A 14,954-nucleotide genomic window follows, 5' to 3' on the forward strand; every position below is an offset into this window, starting at 1 on the left:
TTGTATAGCTTTGCTTCTTACCCCATTAACCTCTTCTCACTCTAAATCTGTGCTCCTCACATGATATCTAATCACATCTGTGAGTTCCCCCAAACCATCTTGCCCTGACCCATTCCAGATGGTTCTACCCATGATCTCCCCCCACTTTGATCTCCCACCTCAATCCTCTACCCCTTGCCCACAGAGCAGACCCAGCACAAATACCACCTCTTCTGTGAAACCTTTCCTGATTGACCCCAACAAACAGCCTTATGTCCTTCCTCTCTGCTATTTCTACCGAGCATGACTGAGCCTCGATCATCATCAATTAGCATTAACAAGTGGTAGAAAGAATAGTGTCACAAAATATCATATCTTTATATGTACCCAAGTATACATCATTAAGGTTTATTGACTCTTGGGGATTTCTTTTGTACATATGGAGAAACTGAGAAAGTGTGCTGTTTTATCTTCAAGAAGTTATGTACCACGGGTATAACCTTAAGATGTTTGAGTGCTGGGCAATCCTTGTTTGTGGATCAACTATGATGACTGAGCCCAAAAAGAATTATATGAGAAACTGCCATCACTTCAGTTCAGTTCAGTTCAGTCACTCAGTCGTGTCTGACTCTTTGCGACCCCATGAATTGCAGCATGCCAGGCCTCCCTGTCCATCACCAACTCCCGGAGGCTGCCCAAACCCATGTCCATCAAGTCGGTGATGCTATCCAGCCATCTCATTCTCTGCCGTCCCGTTCTCCTCCTCCCCCAATCCCTCCAAGCATCAGGATCTTTTCCAATGAGTCAACTCTTCGCATGAAGTGGCCAAAGTATTGGAGTTTCAGCTTCAGCATCAGTCCTTCCAATGAACACCCAGGACTGATCTCCTTTAGGATGGACTGGTTGGATCTCTTTGCAGTCCAAGGGACTCTCAAGAGTCTTCTCCTACATCAATTTTTGGCGCTCAGCTTTCTTCACAGACCAACTCTCACATCCATACATGACCATTGGAACAACCATAGCCTTGAGCAGATGGACCTTTGTTGGCAAAGTAATGTCTCTGCTTTTTATTTTATTTTTCTTTTTATTAGTTGGAGGCTAATTACTTCACAACATTTCAGTGGGTTTTGTCATACATTGATATGAATCAGCCATAGAGTTACACGTATTCCCCATCCCGATCTCCCCTCCCACCTCCCTCTCCACCCGATTCCTCTGGGTCTTCCCAGTGCACCAGGCCCAAGCACTTGTCTCATGCATCCCACCTGGGCTGGTGATCTGTTTCACGATAGATAATATACATGCTGTTCTTTCGAAACATCCCACCCTCACCTTCTCCCACAGAGTTCAAAAGTCTGTTCTGTACATTTGTGTCTCTTTTTCTGTTTTGCATATAGGGTTATCATTACCATCTTTCTAAATTCCATATATATGTGTTAGTATGCTGTAATGTTCTTTATCTTTCTGGCTTACTTCACTCTGTATAATGGGCTCCAGTTTCATCCATCTCATTAGAACTGATTCAAATGAATTCTTTTTAATGGCTGAGTAATATTCCATGGTGTATATGTACCACAGCTTCCTTATCCATTCGTCTGCTGATGGGCATCTAGGTTGCTTCCATGTCCTGGCTATTATAAACAGTGCTGTGATGAACATTGGGGTGCACGTGTCTCTTTCAGATCTGGTTTCCTCAGTGTGTATGCCCAGAAGTGGGATTGCTGGGTCAGATGGCAGTTCTCTTTCCAGTTTTTTAAGAAATCTCCACACTGTTTTCCATAGCGGCTGTACTAGTTTGCATTCCCACCAACAGTGTAAGAGGGTTCCCTTTTCTCCACACCCTCTCCAGCATTTATTGCTTGTAGACTTTTGGATAGCAGCCATCCTGACTGGCGTGTAATGGTACCTCATTGTGGTTTTGATTTGCATTTCTTTGATAGTGAGTGATGTTGAGTATCTTTTCATGTGTTTGTTAGCCATCTGTATGTCTTCTTTGGAGAAATGTCTGTTTAGTTCTTTGGCCTATTTTTTGATTGGGTCATTTATTTTTCTGGAACTAAGCTTCAGGAGTTGCTTGTATATTATTGAGATTAATCCTTTGTCTGTTGCTTTGTTTGCTATTATTTTCTCCCAATCTGAGGGCTGTCTATTCACCTTATTATAGTTTCCTTTGTAGTGCAAAAGCTTTTAAATTTCAGTAGGTCCCATTTGTTTATTTTTGCTTTTATTTCCAATATTCTGGGAGGTGGGTCATAGAGGATCTTGCTGTGATTTATGTCAGAGAGTGTTTTGCCTATGTTCTCCTCTAGGAGTTTTATAGTTTCTGGTCTTACATTTAGATCTTTAATCCATTTTGAGTTTATTTTTGTGTATGGTGTTAGAAAGTGTTCTAGTTTCATCCTTTTACAAGTGTTTGACCAGTTTTCCCAGCACCGCTTGTTAAAGAGGTTGTCTTTTTTCCATTGTATATCCTTGCCTGCGTTGTCAAAGATAAGGTGTCCATAGGTTCGTGGATTTATCTCTGGGCTTTCTATTCTGTTCCATTGATCTATATTTCTGTCTTTGTGCCAGTACCATACTGTCTTGATGACTGTGGCTTTGTAGTAGAGTCTGAAGTCAGGCAGGTTGATTCCTCCAGTTCCATTCTTCTTTCTCAAGATTACTTTGGCTATTCGAGGTTTTTTGTATTTCCATACAAATTGTGAAATTATTTGGTCTAGTTCTGTGAAAAATATCGTTGGTAGCTTGATAGGGATTGCATTGAATCTATAGATTGCTTTGGGTAGAATAGCCATTTTGACAATATTGATTCTTCCAATCCATGAGCATGGTATGTTTCTCCATCTGTTTGTGTCCTCTTTGATTTCTTTCATCAGTGTTTTATAGTTTTCTATGTATAGGTCTTTTGTTTCTTTAGGTAGATGTACTCCTAAGTATTTTATTCTTTTTGTTGCAATGGTGAATGGTATTGTTTCCTTAATTTCTCTTTCTGTTTTTTCATTGTTAGTATATAGGAATGCAAGGGATTTCTGTGTGTTAATTTTATATCCTGCAACTTTACTATATTCATTGATTAGCTCTAGTAATTTTCTGGAAGAGTCTTTAGGGTTTTCTATGTAGAGTATCATGTCATCTGCAAACAGCAAGAGTTTCACTTCTTTTCCTATCTGGATTCCTTTTACTTCTTTTTCTGCTCTGATTGCTGTGGCCAAAACTGCTTTTTATTATGCTGTCTAGGTTGGTCTACTTTCCTTCCAAGGAGTAAGCATCTCTTAATTTCATGGCTGCAGTTACCATCTGAAGTGATTTTGGAGCCCCAAAAAATAAAGTCTGACACTGTTTCCACTGTCTCCCCATCTATTTCCCATGAGGTGATGGGACAAAATGCCATGATACTGGACACAAATCAACACCAAAGCCATGAATCCATTGAATTCAATTCAATACACAATTATCCATCCCCTACTAGGAGCAGGCACTGTACTGCCTGCTGGCTGGGGATTTACCCAGCTCCAAGATAAGGTCTGGACATTGTGGAGCTACAAATTGAATAATATCCTAGACAAGGCAATGATATATCCCCTTTGGGGTAAGTACTAATATTGGAGGGATTTTTTTCTCTGATAGTTAGCCCAATGGTCTTTCATGTAGTTTTCATCTATTATCCCTTGGTCTGCTCCCTGGTGAGACCTATAAAAAATTCAGAGGTCTTTATATACAACAGTATAACTTTCTTTTTTAATGAGCATTGTTGTTCAGTCACTAAGTCTTGACCCATTCTTTGTGACCCTATGGACTGCAGCATGCCAGGCTTCCCTGCCCTTCACTATCTCCCAGAGTTTGCTCAGATTCATGTCCATAGAGTCAGTGATGTTATCTAACCAGCTCATCCTCTGGTGCCCTCTTCTCCTTTTACCTTCAGTCTTTCCCAGCATCGAGGTCTTTTCCAATGAGCTGAGTCTTTGCATGAGGTGGCCAAAGTGCTGGATCTTCAGCTTCAGCATCAGTCCTTCCAATGAATATTCAGGCTTGATTTCCTTTAGGATTGACTGGCTACTCTCTCTCTCCCTTTTGCCTCAAGCCATCTTTTCTTTTATGAAACAACTCTTTTCCAATTGTTTCCTAATCTAAAACGATGGCTTCTACACCCTGGCAACTCTTCTCTTGACTCCCCTGTCAATATTGCTCATAGAGTCAGTCAACCAGGTCTAGACTCAGTGTGCAGCTGTGGTCTGAATCATGCTGCTATGCCCCACCTTCTTCTGTGTCACCAGATACTTGAATAACCCATCTCCTGAAGGTACTAGCAATTTGGGGGGCAAGTTTTGGATCGTGAGTCAGCATATTAGATACCTACATATTACATCCCTTTCTATTCTTGTCATGCAGAAACTTGATAGGAATATCATCATCACCTTTATAAGTCCATCATAAACATTTGAACAGGATAAAAGCAATGTGCCTCCTCTGTCACGAAGCAGTGATTTCTACCCTGAGAGTCATGGAACAGAAAGAGAAGTGGTGTATTAACATAAGTTTACCAATATTTCATTTTGCCATTTCAGGACATTGTTTATTTATTTTAAAAAGGAAAGAAAAGAAAGTACCGTCATCTAGAATCACTATCATTTTATAAGGGAAAGGGCAGACATGCTCTCACCTCTACCACCATTAATATTCTATATATCATGGTGCCACTGCACATACTTAACTGGTATGTGTGAATAAATTGATGTAAAACTAAATATGATTTATAGGAACTACACTCCACTGATTTAAAAATTATCTCCAACAATTCTTTAGCTCAGTGACTATTGATATGATGGCAGGAGAAGTTTCATTTGTCAGAGGGGACTGACCAAGAGAATAGTTTACTGCCCTTGTGGGACAAGTGAAAACCTGTCTTGGATGACATGGTGTCCTGAGTCCTGCAAATACTTTGTCATCCAGAAGGCCTTAAACCCTGGTCTGACTATCTTCATACACAACTGCCACCAACAGGATGACACAACCCTTCCCCAATACCTCCCTTGCCCCCAGCTGTGAAAACTCAGTTACCCACAGTCATCCCAGGATGATGTGTACCACCAAGGCTCCAGCTCCAAGGAGATTCATTTAATAAATGGCTGAGTAACAGCACACCTTTTCTCAGTCCACAGCTGATACAGCTAACTCCAGTCATCTTCATCTCCTCATCCTTCTGCAGCACTGCCTGATACACTTCCCTAAAGCTCAACTCTCATCATAGCCTTCTCCAGTTAAAAAGTCTTTAATGATTCCCATTAGGCACAAAAAAAAAAATCCTTAGGACAAACATTAAAAGACTCTCATAATCTGACTTCAATGTATCTTTTCAACCTTGCAGTAGTTTGTCTTCAACTCCCCTCTGGCCTTTTCAGTATCTACTTTGCCTATTAGTGAACATCTGTGTTTCCTGTCCTCTGCTAGAGAATAAGCAGGGTGTCTCCCTGATCCCAACACAAAGTCTTGCAAATGTTATCTCAAATTACAACCATGAGATGAGCGAATAAGGTAGGCAGGCACAGACAAATGAAGCTGTATCTTTACTCAGTGACTCATATTGTGACCTGTCCCAGCACCTAGCACAGGCTTAGGTACTCAATATGTCAAACTGAAAGTGTTAGCTGCTCAGTTGTGTTCCAACACTTTGTGACACCATGCACTGTGGCCCACCGGGCTCCTCTTTCATGGAATTCTCTAGGCAAAAATACTGGAGTGGGTAGCCATTCCCTTCTCCAGGGGATCTTCCCAACCCAGGGATCAAGTCTAGTCTCCTGCACTGCAAGCAGATTCTTTACCTTACAGGGAAGCCCCACTCAATGTATAGGACTTGTATAAAGAAAGGATAGAAGGCAAGAAGGCAAGATGAAAGGGAGGAAGAAAAGGAGGAATGAGCTCACAGGAGGTCAAGATTTAACTATATTAAAATTGCAGCAGTTAAATTTTCTCTCTTGGACCAGAAGGCAAAGATTTGGGTGAATAATGCTGGGAGAGTGTGAGTGACTCAGATGTTATGGATCGTCTGTCCACAAAGAGTTAAGGAAGGCAGACACAGTCTCCTGCTATGGGCAGTGGGAAACACCGTCCTCGGCAAAGGGGAGAAAAGCTGAAACTGAATGCCTGAAGTAAAGGCAGGTGTGGTAAGGATTTGATGAAGATCAAATGCACATGAACCTCATGGCGTCCAGCTGATCCTTGTGCTTGTCTGCTCTGCATCTGGATCTTCTTCCAGATGCTAACTCTGCTAACCAATGGTTGTCCTTGACCATTATCAGACAATAGTTTGCAGGCCCCCAAAGGCAACATCCATATAAAAGCAATGTTTTCCCAGATCCTCTTCACTGTCCACTTTGGTGCTTTCTCAGCCAGTTTCTACTTGTTCACCTTCATTTCTCCAGGACATTCAGTTTGTGACTATCCTGTAATCATCCACTTTTTCCTTCTATAATAGACCCTGACTGACCCAGCTCTTTCCACGACTTTGGAAATTCTATCACTGTAATAAATTCCCTATTCCACAGTGCTTATAGTGGATCTCTTTCATGGTTGAACCAGACTTATAGGAAATGAGGACACAGCCATAGCCTCAATCTTCTTTAGACAGGAAGCAGCCTGAGAAAGCTACTGTATTACAAACACGAGCCATTTCTTATGTTAAAGGATATGGATTAAAATGTTTCCAGGGTTTGTTTTAATCAAAGATGGTAAGATAGCAAACACAGAAATGACTGCCATGAAGGAAAGTTTCTATTCATAGGCAAAAGCTGAAAGCAGGACTTCCCTGGTGGTCCAATGGTCAAGACTCCATGTTTCCATTGCAGGGGCACAGGTTCAATCCCTGGTCAGGGAACAGATCCCACCATGCAGCATGGTGCAGCCCAAAAAGAAAGCTGAAGGCATGCATTGCCATGCAGGGCCTTATGGGGAAGAACCACAGATGTCAGAGAAGGGCAGGTATAATCCAGAGACTTAATTGGGTTCTTGAAGGAAGAAATGGATGAAGCAGAGTAGAACATGCTAGGTTTAGGATTAGATTGAATAATTTCAAATAGGCTCTAGGCTATAGAGCTGGTCCCCAGTTCTCAAGTGTCTTGTTCTGGGGTGATTTAGGTTAGAGGAATCATTGCCTTAGTGTGTGAGATTTACTAAGGGAAATGGTTGGGGGTATGGACTCTGGATTGGTTGATATCAAAGGTGTACTGTAAAGAAAGCTGCTTACTATTTCTAGGAATTAGCTAGCCTTGGAAGGGGTATTCACTTGGGGTTGAATGTCCCAAATCAAGAGTATAGAAAATAAGAAAATACGGTCAATACAGGAGAGATGGCTCAGATAGGTAGAACCAAGAGCTCAGACAACAAAGTTAAAACCTGAGAAGAAGACTTCCCTAGTGATCCAGTGGTTAAGAATCCACTTGCCAATGCAGGAAACATGGATTCAATCCCTGATCCAGGAAGATCCCACATGTTTCAGAGCAACCAAGCCCATGTGCTACAACTGTTGAGCCTATGCTCTACAGCCTGGGAACGACAGCTACTGAAGTTTGTGTGCCCTAGAGCCTGTACTCTGCAACAAGAGACGCTACCGTAATGAGAAGCCCCACAGCTAGAGAGTAGTCCCCACTCACTGCAACTAGAGAAAAACTCACACAGCAATGAAGACCCAGCACAGTCAAAAATAAATAAATAAAATTATTTTAAAAAAACAAACAAGGAGAACTGGATCTAACAAAGCTACCACAGGAGCAAAACCAGGTCCTAATCAATATACATCCCTTACCCCCAAAGCAGGAGTCATGAAATGTGCTGGACTTCAGAATTTCTATGGAACAGTGATGTTTACATACTTCTTATTTCCTCCCTTTGTGAACATGAGTTTCTAGAGTAGTTATTCTATGCCTGTTCCATCATTGACTATTAGATTGTGTCTCTTTAATTACTAGGTCATCAAGTCAAGAAGAAACATTCTAAAAGACTACCCCCCAAGGAATGACCTGTCAGGGTAAGGTTCTAATGCACTCTTGAACATGATTAAATGATAAGATCCTGGACTTCAAACCTAGGTTTGATGTTATCATTGAATAGGATATTTACGGTTCCTGGGGTATAGGGGAGTGTATTTTCATGTGGGAGGAATGCAAATGATCTGCGGCCACAGGATGAACTGTGGGCACAAATGGTGGTCATTTTTTGTTTTTGTTTTTGTTTTGTTTTTTTTTGCTGTTTCCTGAGTCAAGATTTAAGATCTAGTCCCCTGCACTGGAATGTGGGCTGGTTTTGGGGTCTACTTTGGAAGTGACTTTGCATATTTTGCAAGTCTGGATCTTAAGAGATGTGCAGCTTTTGTGCACTAGAAACATTTTCTCTTGGCACCCAGTGGCTCAACTGTGAGAGGTTTGAGCAGTTAGAGTCTGGGTAGAGGATCGGCACTAGCACACTCTCTAGTTGACAGTCCTAGCAAGCTCCCAGCCAACAGTGCTAATAAACGTCAGCCATTTTGGTGTGTTATCTTTGTTGTTCCAGCCTAGCCAAGCCTACCGCTGATAAGTGTTACTGAACCAAACTTGGATCTGCTTGTCCAAGTGCAGTAAAGCCAATCTACTGAAGGAAGGTGAAGGAAGGTGCAGCATTTATTGCAGGGCACCAAGCGAGCTGTCCAGGCAGCTATTGCTTAAAAGGTTGTGGGGTGCATGATCAACTCATGGGCTTTCTTCTGATTGGTTGGTGAGGTGATTTGGAGTCAGCATCATCAACCTTCTGGTTCCAACTGGTGGGGGTTTCAGTATCTGCCAAACAGCTCAAAGGACATGGCTCAGAATATTACCTTAACCCTTGGGAAGGAACTAAAAGTCCTTGTTTAATGGCTAAACTATTATTATTTTATCTTGTTTTACTATTTTCCTGTCTTTCTGCATTTCTTTCCTTTCTTTTAGCATTTCTCCAATTAAATTTATTCTTTAAAAAGTTTTTCTACAGATAAAAGGCAGATAGAAGACACGAGGGTGGGGTCTGTTCTGGGAAGACCCCATAGGATCTTACTTGGTTACCATAGCAATTCCAGCCAATGACATGAGGAGAAAAAGCACTCCAGCTAAGCTCATGTGATCTGCAGAATTGTGAGAGATAATATTTTTGAGTTGTGTGTGTGTGGAGGAAGGGTGTGGTTGGTACACAGCAATAGGCAGCTGACACAAGAGATTGGTATACTTGGAAATGCATCAAAAACATCTAGATTATAGGATTGAGCCTATGAACTCAGATTTTCCCAATGCACATCCTTATAAAAGTCTACTTGCCTCTACCCCTGTCCAAAGAACCACCTTTCTCTAAAAGAAGGACAGCCACAAATCAGACATTTAGAAGGACACATTGACTTTTCTGTTTGGACTGATCTCATCTGTCCTTTGGGGAGTTTTGCTCTCCAGTTTCTTATAATAGCAGAGACAAAGAAGTATTCTTAAAAGAAATGAAAAATGTGAAAATTTCTTTGGAGATTGATGCTCCTGGATAGAGAAATAACAAGCATTCTATGGGTTCCAGCCTTTCTGTTCTCATTTTGCTTTTATATTGCTGCTGGCAAATCTACATATCATAAAAGTATATCTCCACACTCTTATGACAAAACTTCTAAATTTCCCTTATAGATTGATGCCTCTGAATGAAGAGGTAATGTGGTTTATCTGGTTCTAGCTGTTCTGTTTTCATTTTGCTATTGTACTGCTCTTGGCAAATTTACATATCATAAAAAAGATATTTGTATCTACTTGCCTGAAGCTTGTTAACATCTTTCCAGTGTTGCCTAAAACATGATTAAGATTATACAGGACAGTCATCATGACTTGGGATCCAAATTAGGCCAACCTAATTTGACTAGTGCCCTTGAGCCCCTAACGTTGCTCAGCCAGGTAAGGCAAATGGAGAGTCATGAGATACACATGAAAGTAGGCTGCCAGAATTAGTGAATCACAATACAGTTCAGCCCATTAAATTAAAAATTCAGAGAGAGGAGCTAAGATGGCGGAGGAATAGGACAGGGAGACCACATCCTCCCCAACAAATTCATCGAAAGAACATTTGAATGCTGAGCAAACTCCACAAAACAACTTCTGATCGCTAGCAGAGGACATCAGGCACCCAAAAAAGCAGTCCATTGTCTTTGAAAGGAGGTAGGACAAAATATAAAAGATAAAAAGAGAGACAAAAGAGTTAGGGATGGAGATCCATCCTGGGAAGGAATCATAATACAGGAAGTTTCCAAACACCAGGAAACCCTCTCACCAGCAGGTCTGGAGGAAGTTTTCAAATCTCGGAGGGCACCCTAACTGGGAGGAAAAATAAATAAAATCCACAGATTACATGCCTAAAAGCAACTCCCAGCAGAAAAGTACCCCAGATGCTCGCATCCACCACCAGCAAGTGGGGGCTGAACAGAGAGGAGTGGGTGGCATTGCTTAGGGTAAGGACCGGACCTGAATGCCCTGAGGGCAATCTGAGGAAGCTAACATGAGATAGCAACCTAAACTGTGGGATCACCAGAGAGAGAGAGAGAGAGAGAGAGAGGCACTGCCGGCCAGTTCACAGAACAAAGGACTGAGCAATACCAGAGAAGAGCTAGCTGGCTGTGGACCGGCCCATCCCCCACCAGAGGCAGGAGGCAGGGTGAGGCCGGCGCCAGCCAGAACCAGAAAGGGGCAAACTCGGCCCCAGAGACGGCATCCCCTACCAAACTGCAAACAGGCTTCCAGTTTCTAACCAAAGACTTCCTGAGATTCTGGATGATTGACATCTGCCAGGAGGGTTGCAGCCAAGAGATCAGCTCCCCAGAAGAGACACAAGGCTCACTGGACCGGGCACGCCCGGAAACTGAGTCTGGGACGGGGAGGGGATAAGTCACGCTGCACCTGAGGAGAGTGCACTCCTCAAGCTCCTGGCTGCCTGAGCTGCTTGGACAGGGGAAGGCACAAAACGCAGGCCCAACCAAGTCTGCGCCTCTGTGAAGTACCCGAGAACCTGAACCTGAGCGGCTTAGGCCTGGGAAGTGCACGCAACTCAGGGCCCGCTCCCTGTAGAGCAACCTGGAGCCTGTAGACAGAGAAAGCACACACGCCGTGAGTGGGGGCAAACCCAGTGTGGCCGGAACACGGTGAATACTCCCCACACATGCCAGTGATGTTTGTTTGCAGTGCCCCTCCCACCCCACAGAAAGACTGAACAAGAGAACCTAAACAAGAGACCACCTCTGCCCACTTGTGTCAGGGCAGAAATTAGACACTGTAGAGACCTGCAAACAGAAGCCAAATAAACAAAGGGAACCACTTTAGAAGTGACAGGTACACCAGATTAAAATTCCTGTAGTTAACACCAACTACACTGGAAGGTGCCTATAGATATCAAGAAGTATAAGCTGGAAAAAGGAACTATCTGAAACTGAACTGAACCCACACTGCCCACAACAGCTCCAGAGAAATTTGTAGATATATTTTACTATTAATATTTCTTTATTAAAATTTTTTTCTTTTTTTTAAAGTCCTCTATTATTCCTCTATTACTCCTTAAGTTTCATTTCTATAACCCACCATAACCTTGCAAAAAAAAGGACCCTATTTTTAAAGTGAACTTCATATATATGTTTCTTAAATTTTTTGTGTTTTTGTTTTTTTTAATATTGTATTTTTAAGAGTCTAACCTCTACTCTAGATTTTTAATCTTTGTTTTTCAGTATTTGATATCAATTTTGGACATTTAAGAATCCAATCTTCAGTACCCATTTTTACTCAGGAGTGTGGTTACTGGTTTGATTACTCTCTCCCCCTTTTGACTCTCCTTTTTCTCCCCCAGATCACCTCTATTTCCTCCCTACCCCTTCTCTTCTCAATCCAGTTCTGTGAATCTCTGTGGGTGTTCTGGGCTGCAGAGAACACTTAGGGAACAGAGTGCTGCCTAGATCTGTCTCTCCTCTTGAATCCCCTTTTTCTCCTCCTGCTCACCTCTATCTCCTTCCTCCCTCTCCTCTTCTTCATGTAACTCTGTGAACCTCTCTGCATGTCCCTCACTGTGGAGAATCGTTTCACCATTAACCTAGAAGTTTTATTATCAGTGCTGTATGGATGGAGAAGTCTTGAGGCTACTGAAAGAAAATGACTGAAATCCAGAGGCAGGAGGCTTAAGCCCAAAACCTGACAACACCAGAGAACTCCTGACTATAGGGAACATTAATTAATAAGAGATCATCCAAAAGCCTCCATACCTACACTGAAACCAACCACCACCCAAGACCAATAAGTTCCAGAGCAAGACATACCAGGCAAATTCTCCAGCAACACAGGAACATAGCCCTAAACGTCAATACACAGGCTGCCCAAAGTCACACCAAACCCATAGACCCATCTCAAAACTCACTACTGAACACCCCATTGCACTCCAGAGAGAAGAAATCCAGCTCCACCCACCAGAACACCGATGCAAGCTTCCCTAACCAGGAAACCTTGACAAGCCAATTGTCCAACTCCACCCACCAGGAGAAACCTCCACAATAAAAAGGAACCACAGACTACCAGAATACAGAGAGGCCACCCCAAACAAAGCAATCTAAATAAGAAGAAAAGGCAGAGAAATAGCCAGCAGGTAAAGGAACATGAAAAATGCCCACCAAGCCAAAGAGAAGAGGAGGAGATAGGGAATCTATCTGAAAAATAATTTAGAATAATGATAATAAAAATGATCCAAAATTTTGAAAACAAAATGGAGTTACAGATAAGTAGCCTGGAGATAAGGACTGAGAAGATGCAAGAAATGTTTAACAAGGACCTAGAAGAAATAAAAAAGAGTCAATTAAAATGAATAATGCAATAAATGAGATCAAAAACACTCTGGAGGGAACCAACAGTAGAATAACAGAGACAGAAGATAGGATAAGTGAGGTAGAAGATAAAATGGTGGAAATAAATGAAGCAGAGAGGAAAAAAGAATAAAGAATCAAAAGAAATGAGGACAACCTCAGGGACCTCTGGGATAATATGAAATGCCCCAACATTCGAATCATAGGAGTCCCAGAAGAAGAAGACAAAAAGAAAGGCCATGAGAAAATACTCGAGGAGATAATAGCTGAAAACGTCCCCAAAATGGGGAAGGAAATAGCCACCCAAGTCCAAGAAACCCAGAGAGTCCCAAACAGGATAAACCCAAGGTGAAACACCTCAAGACACATATTAATCAAATTAACAAAGATCAAACACAAAGAACAAATATTAAAAGCAGCAAGGGAGAAACAACAAATAACACACAAAGGGATTCCCATAAGGATAACAGCTGACCTTTCAATAGAAACTCTTCAGGCCAGAAGGGAATGGCAGGATATACTTAAAGTAATGAAAGAGAATAACCTACAACCCAGATTACTGTACCCAGCAAGGATCTCATTCAGATATGAAGGAGAATTCAAAAGCTTTACAGATAAGCAAAAGCTGAGAGAATTCAGCACCACCAAACCAGCTCTTCAACAAATGCTAAAGGATCTTCTCTAGATAGGAAACACAAAATGTTGTATAAACGCGAACCCAAAACAACAAAGTAAATGGCAACGGGACCATACCTATCAATAATTACCTTAAATGTAAATGGGTTGAATGCCCCAACCAAAAGATAAGGACTGGCTGAATGGATACAGAAGCAAGACCCCTATATATGCGGTCTACAAGAGACCCACCTCAAAACAAGGGACACATACAGACTGAAAGTGAAGGGCTGGGAAAAAATATTTCACACAAACAGAGACCAAAAGAAAGCAGGAGTCACAATATTCATATCAGATAAAATAGACTTTAAAATAAAGGCTGTGAAAAGAGACAAAGAAGGACACTACATAATGATGAAAGGATCAATCCAAGAAGAAGGTATAACAATTATAAATATATATGCACCCAACATAGGAGCACCGCAATATGTAAGGCAAATGCTAACAAGTATGAAAGGGGAAATTAACAATAAAACAATAAAAGTGGGAGACTTTAATACCCCACTCACACCTATGGATAGATCAACTAAACAGAAAATTAACAAGGAAACAAACCTTAAATGACACAATGGACCAGCTAGACCTAATTGACATCTACAGGACATTTCATCCCAAAACAATCAATTTCACCTTTTTCTCAAGTGCACACGGAACCTTCTCCAGAATAGATCACATCCTGGGCCATAAATCTAGCCTTGGTAAATTTTAAAAAAATTGAAATCATTCCAGTCATCTTTTCTGACCACAGTGCAGTAAGATTAGATCTCAATTACAGGGAAAAAATTATTAAAAATTCAAACATATGGATGTTAAATAATATGCTTCTGAATAACCAACAAATCATAGAAGAAATCAAAAAAGAAATCAAAATATGCATAGAAATGAATGAAAATGAAAACACAACAAACCAAAACCCACAGGAGACTGTAAAAGCAGTGCTAAGGGGAAGGTTCATAGCAATACAAGATTACCTGAAGAAACAAGAAAAAAGTCAAATAAATAACCTAACTCTATACTTAAAGCACCTAGAGAAGGAAGAAATGAAGAACCCCAGGATTAGTAGAAGGAAAAAAATCTTAAAAATTAGGGCATAAATAAATGCAAAAGAAACAAAAGAGACCATAGCAAAAATCAACAAAGCTAAAAGCTGGTTTTTTGAAAAGATAAATAAAATTGACAAACTGTTAGCCAGACTCATCAAGAAACAAAGGGAGAAGAGTCAAATCAACAAAATTAGAAATGAAAATGGAGAGATCACAACAGACAACACTGAAATACAAAGGATCATAAGAGACTACTACCAGCAGCTCTATGTCAATAAAATGGACAACTTGGAAGAAATGGACAAATTCTTAGAAAAGTATAACTTTCCAAAACTGAACCAGGAAGAAATAGAAGATCTTAACACAGCCATCACAAGCATGGAAATTGAAACTATAATCAG

This window comes from Cervus elaphus, chromosome 15 (assembly GCF_910594005.1).
Source record: "Cervus elaphus chromosome 15, mCerEla1.1, whole genome shotgun sequence".
Taxonomy (NCBI): domain Eukaryota; kingdom Metazoa; phylum Chordata; class Mammalia; order Artiodactyla; family Cervidae; genus Cervus; species Cervus elaphus.